This window comes from Hemicordylus capensis, chromosome 5 (assembly GCF_027244095.1).
Source record: "Hemicordylus capensis ecotype Gifberg chromosome 5, rHemCap1.1.pri, whole genome shotgun sequence".
NCBI classification, from domain to species: Eukaryota; Metazoa; Chordata; class Lepidosauria; order Squamata; family Cordylidae; genus Hemicordylus; species Hemicordylus capensis.
Genome location: NC_069661.1, coordinates 147192972 through 147211004, shown reverse-complemented (window position 1 = coordinate 147211004; position 18033 = coordinate 147192972). Strand labels below are relative to the sequence as shown.

The window sequence follows — 18033 nt, the reverse complement described above, 5'->3', positions numbered from 1 at the left end:
GTTGTTGCTCTTGGACGAAGGCATAGTGACTAGTGAGATCTGAAGTCTTGAAAGACTCAGCAGGAGCAGATGGGGGGACATCTCCTTTAGTTCCTGCTTGGCAGTGCCACTGCTACTCTCTCTTCCTGGTATGCTGAGGCACACCATAGCAACAGGAAGAGGGGACGAGAGGGAAGGGGGAAAGCCCTTCTCATCTCAGCAGGAACAACTTGGTTGCTTCCCCACCATCACTGAGAAAGGTAACTAAGAAAAGGGAGGAGAGCCTTGGGGTGGAGAACCTTTCAGAGCTCAGGAAACTTGCTGTTTGGCAAAGTGTGTATTCAGAGTTTCCAGAACTCTTCTTGGCATCCCTCAACATGACTGTGTCTGTGAACATGTTTTGCTGTAGGAGGGGGTTTCACAGTTTGGGTGCCTCTACTGAAAACACCTCCTCCTCCCTGCCCCCCTCCCCTCACAAAGGTGGGGGTATCAAGAGAAAGCAAGGAATGCCTTGTGTGTCAGTAACAGCATGATATGAAACCAACAGAATGTTAGATTTATGTGCCAGTTCACAGCCAAGTTAGCTTATGCTGAACAAACCTGTAGGCCAAGGTAACTAATTGGAGAACATGCAGGTGTTATGTAACCATCTCAGCAAATCTGATCTTTAATTCTGCTTTCAGGAATTAATTAATGAATACACTATGTATGCCCATTTCAAACAAAAAAAATGTAAACTACAGGAGAAGGCTAAAATGAAAGCTGGAAATGGGGCATTTTGTTCTATTTTTTTCAGTTTTCAGTAACAAATATGAAAATGAGTGAGTAGCTTGGAGTCAGATTTGTACAGTCTTAGTGTTACTGGACTGTGCTCCCTTGGGTGGATCATCTCAAGCTATTTTTCTGCTGTGCACCTGTTCTCTGAAGCACACTGAGTCTTTCACTTTTGGTTTGATTCTGCAAGTAGGGCTACTGAATCGACCGTGCTGCTTTTGTGAGCAGGAGATTGGACTAGATACCTACAACTCTGTTTCTGTGGAATAATTGTATCTTGGCTAAATGGATGTTGATTTCATTGTGGGGGGGGGAGTACTTTTAAAGGGGATTTTTGTTCTGCGGCACCAAGTGATGCTTCAAATGCCAGACTAAGAGGCTTAAATATAATCATTTGCTAGCATTTTATAAAATTCAAAATAACACTGTGGGAGAACAAGTATTCCTCTGGAGAGCAGTGTAAACTTTTGTTTAGCTGAGAACATATGAAATACACCAGCTTTTAGCATCTGGAGTAGTAGGAATCCAAAACAAATTGTATGCTTCACATATTGTTTAGCTCTGGTGTGGTCATTTGATTCCTGAGAAATGAACACATTCGGCATGTGTAGGACAAACTCTTAACCCCTAAGAACTTCTGTCTAGCAAACACCAGCTGCAGAGTGTTAAGCCAACTGAATGAAGAGGGGGAAAAAACCCAAAGCTGTGTTCACAGCTGCATTAACACTTAAAAATGCCTTTCAAATGCAGACCAGAATTACCCTGCAGGAATGGGAGGATTTGGGCCTTAAAACGGGAGAACATGACCTGGTCTGGTGACAAGCTCCATTGGATCATCCAGCACTGGGCTCACAGCCACCCTTTCATTTGGTTGCCTCTCTCTGTTCCAAAGGGATCCTAAATTAATCTCACTTCGGGGGTTGGCTTTGCCAGAATGGCTCATGAAACACTTTGCAAGTAAGGTCAGACATCATGGTCTTGCTGTGCGTGCCACGACCTATGGAGCATGCAGCTCATTCTGCTCATTGATTAGCCTTGGAGATTGAATTCCAGAAAGCTTCATTATATGCTCCATCTAACTTGCTTAATTGCCAAAGGTGCTATTTGAGCTCTGGCAATTGCCCACTGAAGTAGGCACCTCATATGGAGTGGAGCTGAGATAAACTCGCTAGAAAATACTGGATTGTGTGTTTTTGTGTGTGCGCACAAACACATGTATGGTAGGTACAAGGAAATGGATGGAAAACAATGAACTCAGCAGTTCTCCTAGGGCAGTTGGGCAAAACTAATTCTTGAGACAGGAAGCATAGGGGAGGCCATTTGTACCTAAACTGGTAGGGGGTGGATGAGGAGGTCACTCTGACAGAGTATGCAGAGTGTGCACTTAAAATGACTCTCTTCCCATCTGTGATATTGTACTATGAGCCCTTTCTCGCGACTGGTGAGAAAGGGCTACAGGATCAGTGGGGAGGAAGCCTTAAAAGGCTTACCTCCCCATAGACAATCCTTGTTGAGAGTCTGGGCATGGAGATCGTGTACCCAGATGTACAGCTGCCTTCTCAGGCAGCGTGGAGGTCGGTGTGCCAGGAGGCAACACCCTGCCCCAGAACCCCGTAATGCACCACGTGAGTGTGTGGTGCATTATGGGGATTGCCCCTCCCCAAAGCCGGCTGGGAGCTCTGTAGTCTGCCAGTCCTGCCAGGTTTGCCCTCACTTAGGAGGGTGGCTGGCTTGGCAGGTTTGCCGCTAAGATCGGGCACAATCGCAGCAGTTCTCACGCACGGGCAGGACCGGACTTGACTTTGTTGGCCCAGTTCTGTCTGCACACGAGAACAGCCTCATTATTTTGTTCTGCTTTTAATAACTAAAGATTAGAATTTCTTTTTTAAGAAAGCAAAAACTCTTTTTTTCTTTTCCCCCCTGCCTAGGGCCAGCACAAGCTCTGCCATGAGGAGCTGTAATAAAACATCTGTCTCAATCGTCTCTTTAAAGATCATCAAAGTGTTGTAAAAACAAAGTTACACAAGCAATTTCAATGAGCAGGTGTCAAAATGCCTTTGGGTTCACCTTGCCAGGGTTCCCCTCTTCTTTCCTCAACATCCCTTACATTCCAGCAGCTACACACGTGAGCTTCCTGATGCAATGATACCTGGAAACCTGCAGTTTTGCAAGAGGTTCTGGGCTTTTTGATCCTGGAGAGAGAACATTTGGTACAAGAAGGAACTTCCTGTTGGTAAGTTTTCAAGACTAATGAAGGAGTTTCCTGCTTGATAACTTCCTGCAATCACCATTGTAGGCAGATGAACTCTATGGAAATGGAGTGTGGGAGGAGCACCAGATAATTCTGGCTTACTAATGAGGCTAGCTGAATTTCAAAGCAGTGTTTCCAAACTGGAGGTAAGCCTTTCCCAAAACCTGGCCGCATCACTGAATACACTTCTTTTCAAACACTTCTTATTGGGGTTTCCATTATTGTGAGGGATCTAGTGAGCACAAGCGTGTCAACATAGTCCTGAGAACTCTGCTTTGTTAAAAACAAATAAAAAAATTGCATTTGTATTTCAGCTGTAAACTGTCTGGAGTGCCCCAGCAGAAAGAAAGCATATAAATATAATAACAAATGTGCCTATGGTATTGCCAAATGTTAGGGCAATGAGTTATTGCCTGCTACAAGCACATACTATGCAAAGGTTTCTATCTCAGGAAGGTTTGTATTTCAACATGTTTCCAGCTGAGTGGAAACTTAAATTTGGGCCAGTTCAGATAATACTTTTAAACATGTGTTTAGTATATCTTTTTTTTTTTTTTAAATGTCCATTTAGAAAAAAAGGATTCAGATAAAAAGACCAATGGGGGTAGAGTGCATTCTTTTTCTTTTTTCTTTTAAAACTTTATTTCGGTCGTAGACCAGCAATACAACAATATTAAAATAATAATGATAATAACAATAATAAGATGATAATATAAAATCAGACTACATTTATACGCATTTGGCATATTATATAACAATATTTGGCCACGATATGAATAACATCCGGATTAGGATTAGTGAGCAAATAGTTTAAATAGAAATCCTCTCCACGACCCGGAAAATTTATCAAAAGTGGGGCAATTTGTTGGCGTCTTATGTCTCTGTAATATTCACAATGCAGTAAAACATGAGCAGTTGTTTCAACGTTACCAGATCCACAAGGGCATAATCTTGATGTGTATGGTATACCCTGGAATCTCCCATGGAGCATAGCTGTTGGGAGAGCATTTACAGGGGCAAGTGTTAGAGCTCGTCTAAATTTTGGAATTAAAATGCTACTTAGATATGTAGCAGGCTTGAGCTCGGTGCACTGGCTACCTATGTAAATGCTGCTCGGTAACTGTGCATGATCCATCTGCAACTCCACGTCATGGATACGTTGCACAATTTCTCTTCTGGCCTGATCGAAACCTAATCTAATAAAATCATCATGAGAGAATCCATATAATAGAAGTTTTTCTGTAATTGCCAATTTCCAGTTGGATTTAAAGGAGCCTTCCAAAATTAAATGCACTAAGCCGACTTTCATGAAAACCAATTTTAACCAGTAGAGTATGATAGATCTCCAATAATGTGATTCAAATCTAACCAGACCCACCTCCCTTCTAATAACAGTATTTGGGACACAACATGGCAGCTGTAATATAGTTCTTATGAACTTAGTTTGTAGTGTTTCTAACGGAGCAAAATTACTAAATGGGCCCAATTGTGCACCATACATTATGTGAGGATACACTTTGGCCAATAGTAATTTTATTGCAACAGGGATGTACAGAGCTCCCCGTGAAAAATAAAATGATTTGATCAGATTGATTGATAATTGGGCGCTCTGAATAATATGTTTTTGATGCGCAATACGGGAACCAGATGAGTGGAATACAACACCTAAGTATTTATAAGATTGAACTTGTTCAATTGTGTTCCCATTCATGTGCCAGGTATATCTCTTTGGCCGTTTAGCAAACACCAAAACTTTTGTCTTTTGGTGGTTTACCTCTATCATCTCTCTGTTACAAAATGAACTTAATTGTGCTAGTGCTCGACGTAGTCCTATGGGCGTCTGGGATAAAAGGATCATATCGTCTACATACAGCAGGACTGCAATGTGTTTCTGTGCCAGTTTCGGAGGGTGCATAGACATGTCAGATAAACAGCTCACCACTGAGTTGATATAGATGTTAAATAAAGTAGGTGCCAAAATACAACCCTGCTTTACCCCTTTACTAGTTGGAACATCTGACGTTAAATAACCATACTGGTTGCAGCGGACCCGCAATCGAGACTTCTCATATAGTTTATATATTAATAATAGTAATCTCTTATCAATTTCCAAATCTATTAGTTTTTGCCAGAGCCTGTCTCTTGATATGGAATCAAATGCCGATTTCAGATCTATAAATGCAGTATAAAATGCAGCACCCGACTTAGCTGTATATTTTTCAACAAGATAATGGAGGGTCAGGGCATGTTCTGTAGTAGATCGACCTGTTCGGAAGCCAGCCTGTTCAACTGCAAGAATGTTCTTTTCCTCAATCCAGACCACCAGCTTAATTGCTAAGTGTTTAGCATAAATTTTACTAATCACACTCAGGAGGCTTATAGGCCTATAATTTGCAGGATCACTCCGTTTACCTTTTTTGTATATTGGGACTATTATCGCCACACCCCATTGTGGTGGAATTTTTGCCATATTATCAATAAACGTGAACAGTGAGGCTAAAACTGGAACCCACCAGTCTAGGTTAGACAGAATCACCTCTATAGTAAGATAATCGGTTCGCAGGGGCTCTGCCTTTTTAAAATTGTCTTACAAGACCTTCTACTTCCGAGCAGGAGACCGAGTCCCATCTTGGGGGGTCAGTTATATATGCCTCGACATTCACCGTTATGGTGTCATTTCGTCTATACATTTCGTGAAAATGATTTTCTCATTTATCAGCTGGAATTATACAATAAGGTAAAGTGGGGGCTCTTCCTAATGAAGGTGCTACCAAGCGCCAAAAGGTGCTTTGATTTTTCAGTTTGGCCACTTCTATTAACTCCTCCCCTCTCTGTATCATCCATTGAGATTTCTTTTGCTTTAATAGTCTCTTATATTGCCTCCTCATTATTAGTAAACCCTGTACATTGAAGTTAGTTGTATCATCTGTGTATCTATCAAATGCCTTTATTAATGAACCTTTTGCCTCTTGGCAGTCTCTATCAAACCAGGGACGAGAAAGAACTTTCCGTCCAGTTTTTGGCCTAGTGTTAATGAGCATTGGGTGTATTAAGGTTAAGAGGCTATCATAGTGTTCTAGCAGGCAGATACCATCAGGGACGGATGTCCCTTGAATAATAACATTCCGTAACAACTGGGCTTTTGAGGAGTTTAGTAAATCAGTAAGACGTGCAGCCTGCCCAACCGTCCATTTTGCCCTTTGTGGGGCATTTCCCTTTGGTATGCCCAAAGCCCATTCACAGTCCGAAGAATTTCTCCCTCTTAGTGTTATGTTCAGCAATAATGGAAAATGGTCACTTTCCGGGCGAGGTATCACTTGAAAGTACCCCACCCATGGTGTTAAATTTCTTGTTACAGCAACATAATCAATTAATGAGGGATTTGGGCCCGTCCAGTGCGTATACTCAGCCGGATAATCCGGTTGCATTGCACCATTGAGCAAGTGTCGGTCCAATTTATGGAGAGTTGATAATAAATTCAGACCTGAAAAATTAATTATAACATCCTTTGACTGCCTTATAATTAGGGGAGAAGGGGTAGGTAGCATTACTGGGTAGAAATGGTATTTTGCAAAAACTGCCTCATTATTCTTCCCCAATCGGGCATTAAAATCACCAGCAATAATCAGATGAGAATCATGATGTACTATTAATATGTCTGTAATAAAGGTTTCCAGCTTGGCCCATGTCTCTGTCACCTCTGTACTTGAACTCATTGGCGGTATATAAATATTAATCAGTATCAATTTAAAGGTCCCAATAATAAGTTGGGTAGCAAGGGCATAAGGGTCTAACTTAATAAGCAGGGACAGTTGTGATGTCAGAGCTGTGGAGGCCAAGACTGCCAAGCCACCACTAGGTCTGCCTCTGCGTGCAGTTCTTACGGCATTTAATGAGACTGCAATATAACCAGGAAGAGTAATATCTTCTGTCAACCAAGTTTCCTGCATTATCAATATCTCATGTGCATTCTTCCAATCGCATGTTTATAATCCTGCTGTACCTCCCTTTCACAGATGCAGGCCCATCACTCTCCTCTCTCTATGGTTCCTAGGATTCCTTTGTTTTTCCTGTTTCAAACATACCTTCCCAAAATTATAAGTACAACAAAAACTGATAGTCATGCACAGTTGCTGAGATGCAACTCTTTTCCAGGCAGAAAACTAACACACACATTCTCACTCTAGAGAGAAAGAGAGACTCTAAGGGTGTGCAAGCATTCTCCCAAGTATCAACCTGTTATCTCTCTCTGTGACTCTAGCATTTCCTATCTCTGAGAGGTTTCATTGGCCATGCTTTTCAATAAGAGAGTTTCTCTGCATTTTTCTGGGAAGGTAATGCGTCTGTGTGGGGTTTGGGATTTTTTATTTTGTTTGTTTGTTCATAGTCTAGATGGGGTCTGGAACCTACCTGCAAAAACTAGCTAGATGTTTTTTATCTGTTCTGTGTTGGTCTGGGAGTTCTATGTCAGTGAATAAGGTCCAAGCAGCTTTAGATAGATTAGATAATAGCAAGCAATATACAGCAATCCAAACTGGGGGGACGGGACCCCTTTTCTAGGAAAGGATCAGTTCCCAAGCCAACAACTCCAGATTTCTGCTGAAATCCCAGCAGGGAGAAATGTAGGGCTGGGGAGTGACTGGAGAGGCTGTAAGCAGGGCTGTATCTAGGGGTAGGGCAGGCAGGGCACATGCCCCGGGTGCCACTTGAAGGGGGGCGCCATTAAAAATTTTTTTTTTTAAAATGGCCACTGAAAACAAAATGGCCACTGTACATGCTCAAATGGCCTCTGTGAGGCCCCCATGCCAGGCCTCGCAGAGGCCATTTGAGCATGTGTGGCAGCCATTTTGTTTTCAGCGGATATATATATATATATGGCCACCACACGCACAAATGGTCCCTGCAAAGCCCTAGAGGCCAGCGAGGGGAGCGGGAACCTTTGCATACCCACCCCACAGCCTTTAGGGGCTACAGGTATTTTTTTTTTAAAAAAAAAAATTAATATAATATAAGTCACTGTACACATATTCAGTTTGGCACTATGTACAGAGAATCAGGGCTTGTGAATAATGAGCTGAAGCTTATGAGCTAGGATTTTATTCATTTGCTGTTTGCTTCTTATTATAAGTGAGTTAAATGTGATGTCTTAATAATATGGCTATTAATGGTCAGTTTGTCTTTCCATTAGTGTGAAATTAGTATTAATTAGCCTTAGTATTAAGGCCCACTGGGAGTTTCTTGCTCTCTTTCTCTCATTTTAACTGTCTTTCTGAAATACTAGAATATATTCCAAGATGTGACACAGTTTACTCTGCATTTTCAGAGTAAATAGGGAAAAGTCAAATTCTCCATTTCTTTTAAAAACTTATGTAATAGTGATGCTACAATGCATAGTAGAGAATTAGACATTAGTTTTCCAAGTATACCTCCACATCGTATTTGGTTATTTCATGAGCCCCAGCATACTGAAATTTGTAGTTTTCTAAATTGTTTTTGAAAAATTAAAAGATTAACGAGCTTGACTTGTATTTTTCAGCTGATATTATGGTAAAGTTATTTGAAAGATGGGTGTTGGATGTTTGGACAAGGGGCGCAATTTCAGTGCTTGCCCTAGGCGCTATTTTCCCTAGATACGCCTCTGGCTGTAAGTGGGTCTCTGGGAGGTGGAGCAGTGAAGATAAGGGACTAGCCAGGGGCAAAAATATAATTGAGCAGATAAGTACAAAGAACCCAGGTGCCCCCCCCAGCACCTGAGGGGCCCTTCAGCTCCACCCCACCCTATTTTCTTCATTATGTTCCTCATTCCAAGGGGCCTCCGGGGAGAGGGGTGAACACAGGTCCCCTCTCCCCTAGCTATGCCCCTGGGACTAGGGGATGACTCTTAGGGCTTGGTGGGTAAAACTGCCGCTTTATTTCCTGACACAACAAAAAAAGTTTGCAACTCAAACACATGGCACATGCACACAGTTTTTCACATTTATTTTATCCCAGAAAGTGGGTGAAACTTGTAACCAGCAAGCTTTTATTGTAAGCAACATTTATTCCCCCTGTGTCAGTTAGTGTGGCAGAGGTTAAAGGAACTCTCACAACCTTCCACCTCAGGGACAGAAAAAATTGTGCTAGAAGTTCCATCGACATAACTGGATGATCCAATCCTGGGCTCTGTCCTGTTTACAGTGAAAACTCTATGGTTTTTTGGTGGGAGCACCTCATTGCAATTCAGATGTCCATCTAATCACATGATAGTGACTATCCCACATTCTAAATCCTACATTACATATAGTAACTAAATCTAGTGTAGAGAATGCATGGTTTTCACACGGGTAGAAGAATCTAATCACACGCTGAATGTATCATCTGAACTGGTGTTCCATCTCGCAGTTCAGCACTGTACTATACCTCAGCAAAAAGGAGTGTTTTGCTGAGATACATACTCTAAATAGTGTCCTCAATGATAATTAAAAATAATAAATGACAATTTGCAATCCTTTAATGGTATCTTGAAATCTATGACCAAAGGTGGGCTGCTTCAGCCTGTCTAACAATAGAGACAAACCTAGGCGGAGTCCTTCATCCTCTTGAAAGTATTTATTGAGTACCAGGGAGGCAAAAGCAGGTGTTTACGTTCTATGATGATTTGTGTATGAAATGTCCTCTTTGGAGCTATTCAAATGACTGACTGTGCACGTGGGCGGAATGCAGGTTTCAACCTATCTTCCCCTAGACAATCAATCATTATCCTTTCAGCATGCAAGCTGAACTGCACTGCCTGGGCTGCTCACATGACCTGCGCTGCCTGGAGCAGTGGAGAGCAACAGTGACCAAGACTCATTTTCTGGCCTCCACATATCCCACAGGGCACTGCACAATAGCAATAGCAATAGCAATTACATTTATATACCACTCTATAGCCGGAGCTCTCTAAGCAGTTTACAATGATTTAGCATATTGCCCCCAACATTCTGGGTACAATGAGCACAGTGCCTTGAGGGAATTCCCCTGTCAGATGGGCGATCCTTGGCTCCATGGAACCCAGGAGACATGCATTCCCAACAGCCAGGTTAAGGGACCACTTGCTCCCTTAACCTTGGCTAAGATCCAGGCTTTATTTATTTATTTATTACATTTATATACCACCCCATCCAAATGGCCCTGGGTGGTGCACAGCAACAAAAATTAACCCCGCAAATCAGTCCTTTAAAAATAATCATTACAAAACAATTTAAAAACAGTATAAAACCATTAACAATTAAAACATTTTTAAAAGCTTTAAAATCCTGGAAGGGCAGGCCAAACAGATAGGTTTTAAGGTCCTGAAAGCCAAGCTACAGATTTCTGCTCGAAGTGCATGCCATAGCCCAGGAGCAGCTACAGAGAAGGTCCACCTCTGAGTTGCCACCAGACATACCAGTGGTAACTGGAGACAGACCTCCTCAGATAACCTTAACATGCGGTGGGGATCATGCAGAAGAAGGCGCTCTTTAAGGTAACCCGGACCTAAGCCATTCAGGGCTTTAAAGGTTATAACCAGCACTTTGTATTTTGCCTGGAATCATATCAGCAGCAAATGCAACTGTTTGAGAACAGGCATAATATGGTCTCTCCGGGTTACCCCAGAGACGAGTCTGGCTGCTGCATTTTGAACTGAAGTTTCTGAACTATGTATGAAGACAGTCCCATGTAGAGTGCATTGCAATAGTCAAGCCTGGAGGTTACCAGCTGATGCACCACTGTTTTGAGGTCATCCTCTTTTGAGGTCAGGAATGGATGCAGCTGTCGAATCAGCCGAAGCTGGTAGAAAGCACTCCTGGTCATAGTCTCCACCTGAAAAACCAGGGTTTCTCTCAAGTTCTGAGCCCCTTCAATGAACACCTTCATCTTGCTTGGATTCCGTTTCAATTTGTTATCCCTCATCCAGCCCATTACTGCCTATAGGCAGGTATTTAGGGAATGAATGCCTTTTCCTGAGCATGAAGATGAAAAGGAGAAATAAATTTGGGTGTCATCAGTATACTAATAACACCCATCACCAAATCTCATGATGACATCAGTGGTTTCATGTAGATATTAAAAAGCATTGGTGACAGAATGGAGCCCTGAGAGACTCCATAAAACAGCTCCTGTTTTGAGGAGCAACTGTTACCAAGCTCCACTATCTAGAATCTACCTGAGAAATAGGTGCGGAACCACTGCAAAGCAGTGTCCCCTATCCCCAGCTTCCCTAGGCAATCCAGAAGAAATCCATGGTCGACGGTATCGAACACTGTCAAGAGATCCAAAAGAACCAGCAGAGTCACACTCTCTCTGTTGATTGCCTAGTAAAGGCAATCAGACCAACCACGGCTGTCTCAACCCCATAGCCAGCTCTAAAGCCAGTTTGAAATGGGTCGAGATAATTAGTTTCCTCCAAAACCCGTCTGGAGCTGGTCGGCCATCACCCTCTCAATCACCTTGCCCAACCATGGGAGATTGGAAACTGACCTGCTTCTCTCCATCACTAAGGGATCCAGGGAAGGCTTCTTAAGAAACAGTCTAACTATTGCCTCTTTCTAACAAGGAGGTACCCTACCCTCCCTCAGTGATGCATTTATTTATTTATTTATTTATTTAATCTATCAAATTTATACCCTGCCCAAACGTATGTCTCTAGGCGGCCACCTCCAACAATCTCCATGCTAGACTGAAGCACACAAGTTGGGCAGGGATCTAGAGAACAAGTGGTAGGCCGCACTGCCCCAAGCAGCTTGTCCACATCCTCAGTAGTGGGTTGGTGGGGGGAAGCATTGGGATCTATGGGGATCCTGGTGTTCCACATGAGCATCCTAGCCCAGCCTAGACTGCCCATGAAAACAGCCTTATTATCTTTGGAGAACTGTTTATCTTTCACTTTTTCCTTTCTTTCTGCTGTATCTTTTGTTTGTAAAGTTTGTTTTGTATTTGTTACAGCTGTTGCATCAATATTATTACCTGAACAGAACTTTATATTATCTGCATGTATGCTAGACATCTTTGTAACAAGCTTATTGATTGGGCAGAGGAAGATAACATCCTTAGAGATGAACAGGCTGGCTTGGATCAGGCCCTGATTCTAAGACACTTAGCGGAAAAGTATACCAACAATTCCTCCTCCTTATATGTGGCATTTCTTGATTTCAAAGCCGCTTTTGATTCTAACCCTAGATCTCGACTCTGGAGCAAATTGGCCAATACCTCCATAGACCCACAATTACTCTTCCTCATCTGCATGCTATATGAAAACACCTCATTGGGAGTAAAGTGTAATAATAAAGGCCACTTGTCTGAATCTGTTGCTATGCAGAAAGGGGTTAAGCAAGGATTTATCTTACCTCCCTTTCTGTTTAATTTTTACTCCGATTTCTTAATCCCTCTCTTATACAACCCTGACATCCATCAGCCCAAACTAGCTGGTAGACCCATCACGATTTTACTTTATGCCGATGACACGGCAATACTATCAAGAACACTAGTTGGTATGAGGAGGGCGCTTCGAAAACTCACACAGTTATGTGAAGATGAGTCGCTTGTTATAAATACACAAAAGACCAAGATCATGGTATTTGCCAAGAAACCAAAAGAACATAAATGGCAAATTAACGGGTGCAGGGTCGAGCAGGTTCAGACCAATAAGTACCTGGGTCCAGTTCTCCATGCAAAAGGTTTGTGGGGCCCACAATGTGAATACATGGCAGCAAGTGTACAGAGGAGTGCATCTGCTGTACTCAAATTCTTTTACACTAATGGGGGACATTACATTCATGTGGCGGTTAGGGTGTATCAGGCTAAAATACTGGCACAAATGTTGTATGGGGTTCAGATCTGTCCCACCTGTAATTTTAAGCCCTTAGAAGTCATGCAATCTGTATTTCTTCGTGCCATTTTTCAAGTCCCCAGATGCGTACTGAATGCTATCATGGGTTTAGAAACAGGGTTGACCAGAGGGTTGACCATTTAACTACTGGCTTAAATTATATGCCTGCCCCCTTGGTTCTGAAAGATAAGTTTCACTCATCCTGGTGCAAGAGTCTCTATGGCAATTTGGGCAGATATGGCTTCTCAGCGCAGTATTTATTGGCTTTGGGCCATGATGCTGCAAGGTGTGGCAGATATGGAGAAGCAATTGGATTTAAGTCTGGTTATCACCAGTAGCACTTTAGGTGGTTTTTCAGACTACCCTCAGCCAGCTGCATACCTCACCCACTTGACCACCTTAAACCAGAGGAGAGCCTTTTCACTGGCACAGTTTAATGCCCTGCCCTCTGTCATTTTGGATGGCAGATTTAAGGGGATACCACTAAGTTATGTCCATGTTATGTCATACTTTCATAACCAGTTTATTATGAACCGGTTATGTTCAGGTGACATTGAGTCTGTCTTACCTGTTCTTTTTACACTGTGCCTGTTATAGGGGCATTCATACTATCTGGACTGAACCATTTTTTAAAAATAGGCCTGGTCAATCAGAAGAGTATTATATCTCTTATCTTTTGGCGGATCAACATGCAGCTGTCACAGTGGGGACAGCAAGATTCTGTGCAGCAGCCTGTATACCGAGATGGGAATAATTTAGCTGTAACTGAGATTTTTGCATAACTTGATATGGTGTTATCAAGTTCTACTGCTTTGATTTTGTTTTGTTTTATGCTGATTTATATTTTGATGTGTATGTTGACTGGTCACTGACTGCAATAAATTATTACTTATATAATCTGCAAAATTGCTGTGCTTCTAATGAGAATTCTGGGCTACCGCTTGGAAAGGAGAGTACCGATTCCATCTTAACATCTGGCATGTTGGGCTTGAGATAATAAATAGATATAGAGGGGTGTGTGTGTACACACACACACACAAAGTATTTCTTTTCATGCGTTCCTGCCAGGATTTTCTCCTTAGCTGCTCACTGACTTCAACCCATTCGTTCTATCTGGATAGTTTGTTGTAGCAGTGATGAGTAAACAAACTCAAAAGTGACAATCCACATTGAAAAGTTGTCCGGGTCTCTGTCTTTTTACAGGGCTGTAAACAATCTTTCTTCCCTCTTTCACAACAATGGGATGTTTGGACAGCTGAGGTGGCAGAGGCAGCAGTTTGGTTCCCAGGAAGAAGAAGCTGCAAAGCAAAACTGCTTCTCTGGGTTGTGTTCCTTGGAACTGCATAACTTGGGCTGTGCTGGAAATGGTCAAATGTTTACCCAGACAAAAATAAATGAAGATCTTGACACTGGCATGAGTTATGTCTGGAAAGGTGTGGTACTACGTGGGGTAGTTTTGCAAATAGCTCTGACTGTGAATGAGTGAAAATATTTTAAAATGGGATCCCCACACCTGACATCCTCATGCATCACTCTTGGACAAATATCGGAACCCTAGTATGCCTACTACCATTGCTGTTTGCACTGGGACCCCTTTAGATAATTATTTCCTTCATAGCAATGAAATGCTTAGATAATTATTTCCTTCACAGCATCTTAATTTATGTACAGTTTTCTTAATGTAGAATCTACTCATGAAGTTGTCCTGTTTTAGGAAGCTCGCTATTGTTTTCCTACCTGTAGAGCTACTTTTGAGCAGTAGCATAATGTAGCATTTGACTCTACTACCCTCTCGAGGCCTATTAAAGTACTGCACATTAGAAATCTATAAACAGGCTCAGTGTGTGGCCACCAAACACATCCAAACATGATTGTTGGTTTGCCCAGAAATTTATCTAAAATTATCTCACGCGGCAGCAATTCACAATAATCCTGATCAGAAATCTGGATGGAGGACCACTGGGAGGCGTATGCATATGTGAGACCAATGTTGCTACAATCTTGCAAAAATATTTTACTCACAAAGTTGCCAGCTGTAAAGGTCATAATCATGGTGGTATATTGATCCCATGCATTCTGTCACCATTAATATGCAGCTTGGGGCATATGTGCATAAATTTGACCACAGGCCTGAGTTCTACAATGCTTTCCTTTCTTTTTTGTGAAGGAAATCTACTTGTGAAGGAAATCTATAACTGCAATGGGGGAGATGCATGAAGGTTCATTCCCTATCACAAATGGGGAATGATTGGCTAGCAGTTTGTATGAATTGACCCTTACTGCAGACATGGGAGCTACTAAACCAATCAAGGTTCTAACTTCCTGAGGAAAAACCCTCATAAGCCTTTGCACTAAGAGAAATTATTAGGATTTGACTGAAAGGCTCGCCTTCCTGTGTAAAGGGACAGTTTGGCACTACAACCTGTGTCTGTCAAGGCAACTGTTAACAGTTTCACAACATCCTTGTTGGGCCTCTTTTAATTAGAGTCACCAGCTTTGGACTTCAAATATTCTGATATTGATTGCTGAAGGAATTTTTAAAAAATATGTCATGTTTTTAATAGCGGCTTAAATTTTGGTTTTATTGTGCAAAAAGCTTCTGTATTAGTGTACAAATACTTTCTATAAACCAACTGTAAACTCACTGTTTATCTTGGAGGCCACCTTGCCCCATACTCCACCTCTATATGCACTTAAGCATGGATTTATTTGATGCCTGAGATACCTTCTATAGGTTAAGCATGAAGTAAGAGCAGGGCTTTTTCTAGTACTGGGTTGAAGTATCTGGAATGGGATCTGTACTGAAGTCCTAGTCAGCCATTATGCTGTACATGCATTTGGGTGTCTGTACACACATACATGTGTGTTCATTTTAAAAGTAAACCTAAGTACAGGTCCTCTAAACACATGTTATGCATAGGGACTACTCTGCTGTATGTCTGAACATAGCTTGTGAATAACTCCATTCATACAGATCTGTAATGTGCATTAACTGTGCACAGATTGCACATTTGTTTCACAGCCATGTGGTTCGGGTTCTTTTGAGTCATCTGTTCTTTATATATGTGCTATACTGCCAGTATTGCATTACCGTATTTCATCTTCTGATGTTTTGTATGTCTGTACTATATTGCTGCCACATCTTGTGTTGTAGCTATCAATTTTTATTTCTAGTCTACTGATCACAATGCATTTACTGAGACAGTACTTGTGTTGTACATAATGTGTGAATAGGACATATAGGCATGCCCCGTACATTTCTGCTTGTTTACATGAGATGGAGGGAGGGGGACTGTAAAATGTGCTTTGCTATTCAGTGGATTGGTTAATTTTATGACGAAGTTTGGCTGTGACTTTTGTAACTTGATTATCTAAATAGGACCTCCTATCTAAGTGGGTAGTACTTTCATCTTCAGTTAGGTTTTTGTGGGGGTTTTTTATAAGTAACTGTGAATGTCGTAGGTATGTGATAGTTGTACTGCTTAGCTTAGACAGATCCACTTTCAGCAGCAAGTACTAACTTGGCAACAATTAATGTAGAAAATTTTGCCCAGGAGGTAATTCTACTCTTATCATCATTCTCTGAAAGCTCTCATGGGAAACAACTGTACTATTTCCAAGAGTTTTGTTAGCTGACATTGCAGTCTTCTGGAAGTATGCAATTATTTTGTTCAACAGAGAGAGAGAGAGAGAAAGTAGGTGGTTAGCTTGATGATGATGACGATAATTAATAATTAACTTTGTTAGTTGCCCCATAACAAATTGTTCTCTTGGCGGTTCACAACATAGCATTCAAACATCAAGTAAAAACACATAGCATATGAAATATAGAGATGTGCATGAAAAGAATTTTTAAAATTCATTTTGAATTCAAATCAAATTCTGAAAATTCATGTTGAATTCAAATATGGTCCAAAAGCTCGATTTGAATTCAAATAGATGTGACTCTCTTTTGGCACCTTTTTTATCCAATCAAAAATCAGTTCAAATTGAATTACCCTTTTAAGGAGTGATTTGATTTGAATTGGAATCATTCAAATCACCCAGATTTAAGTTGAATCAATTTGAATTTGATCAATTTGCACATCCCTAATGAAATTGTAACACACCAAAAAAACAACAACACCCTATTTAAACACTTTTTTAAAAGTCAGTTTTAAAAATCTAAATTTCAAAGGCCTGAGTGAACAAAAAGGTCTTTATCTAGCATCTAAAAGAACAAAGTGAAAAAGCCAGGCATACTTCACTGGGGAGGCTGCTCCATAAACTGAGTGCAATAGCCAAAAAGGCCCTCTCCGTAGTTGCCACTTGCCTCACCTCATTTGACAGGGGTACTTAGAGCATGGCCTCCAAAGAAGATCTTAAGGTCCGAGCCAGGACATATGGGTCAAGGCACTCTCTCAGATAACCCAGTCTCAAACCATTTAGGGTTTTAAAGGTTCAAACCTGCACTTTGACTTGTGCCCAGAAACTGAGTGGCAGCCTGTGCTGATAAAGCACTGGCATAATATAATCAAAATGTCCCGTCCCAATTAATAATCTTGCTGCCCTATTTTGTATCAGTTGCAGTTGCCAGACCATTTTCAAAGGCAGCCCCATGAACAATGCATTGCAGCAATCCAAGCGAGAGGTTACCAGAGCATAACTAACTGTGGCCAAGCTATCTCTATCCAGGTATGGTGGCAGATGGCATATCAGCTAAAGCTGTTAAGAAGCGTTCTGAGCCACAGGGGCCATTTGAACCTCTAGAGACAGTGCTGGATTGATGAGCATTCCCAGACTGCGAACATGGTCCTTCAGGGTTCATGATAGAATACAGATACATGAGAATTACCTACATGTTATAGACAGCACTACTTCAGCTGCACACTGAAAAGCCTCTGTTGCTTGGTAATTTCAGAGAAAATATCAGTTCTATCTCAGTGTTGCTGTTTTACCATTTTGTTTAAACAGACAAAGGAGGAAATGCACCTTGTTATGTTTGTTCTTTTAGTAGCCACACCTGAGCCAACTCTAGAGAGTCTGCCAAACCACATTAAGGGAATGAATGTGGTCACTAGGTGCTAATCTCTTCCGTAATAACCCTCTTTTTCACTTTCTGGCCACTGTTATCCCTCAAGCAACTCTTTTTGTTTTCAAGGCATGTGTCTACTCTCTTTTGCCCCAAATATGCAAAGCTATTCTGTCATGTGATAGATAG

The 18033-nt window shown here is 41.6% G+C and overlaps 1 long non-coding RNA gene across 1 annotated transcript; it reads left to right on the top strand.

Moving 5' to 3' along the window:
* The first annotated feature begins 87 nt into the window (after positions 1–87).
* LOC128328190 (uncharacterized) lies at positions 88–17449 on the top strand. The gene is made up of 4 exons (XR_008309071.1): positions 88–239; positions 2682–2986; positions 14037–14266; positions 17397–17449. It is a non-coding gene; the product is annotated as an uncharacterized LOC128328190 (long non-coding RNA).
* Positions 17450–18033: the final 584 nt, after the last annotated feature.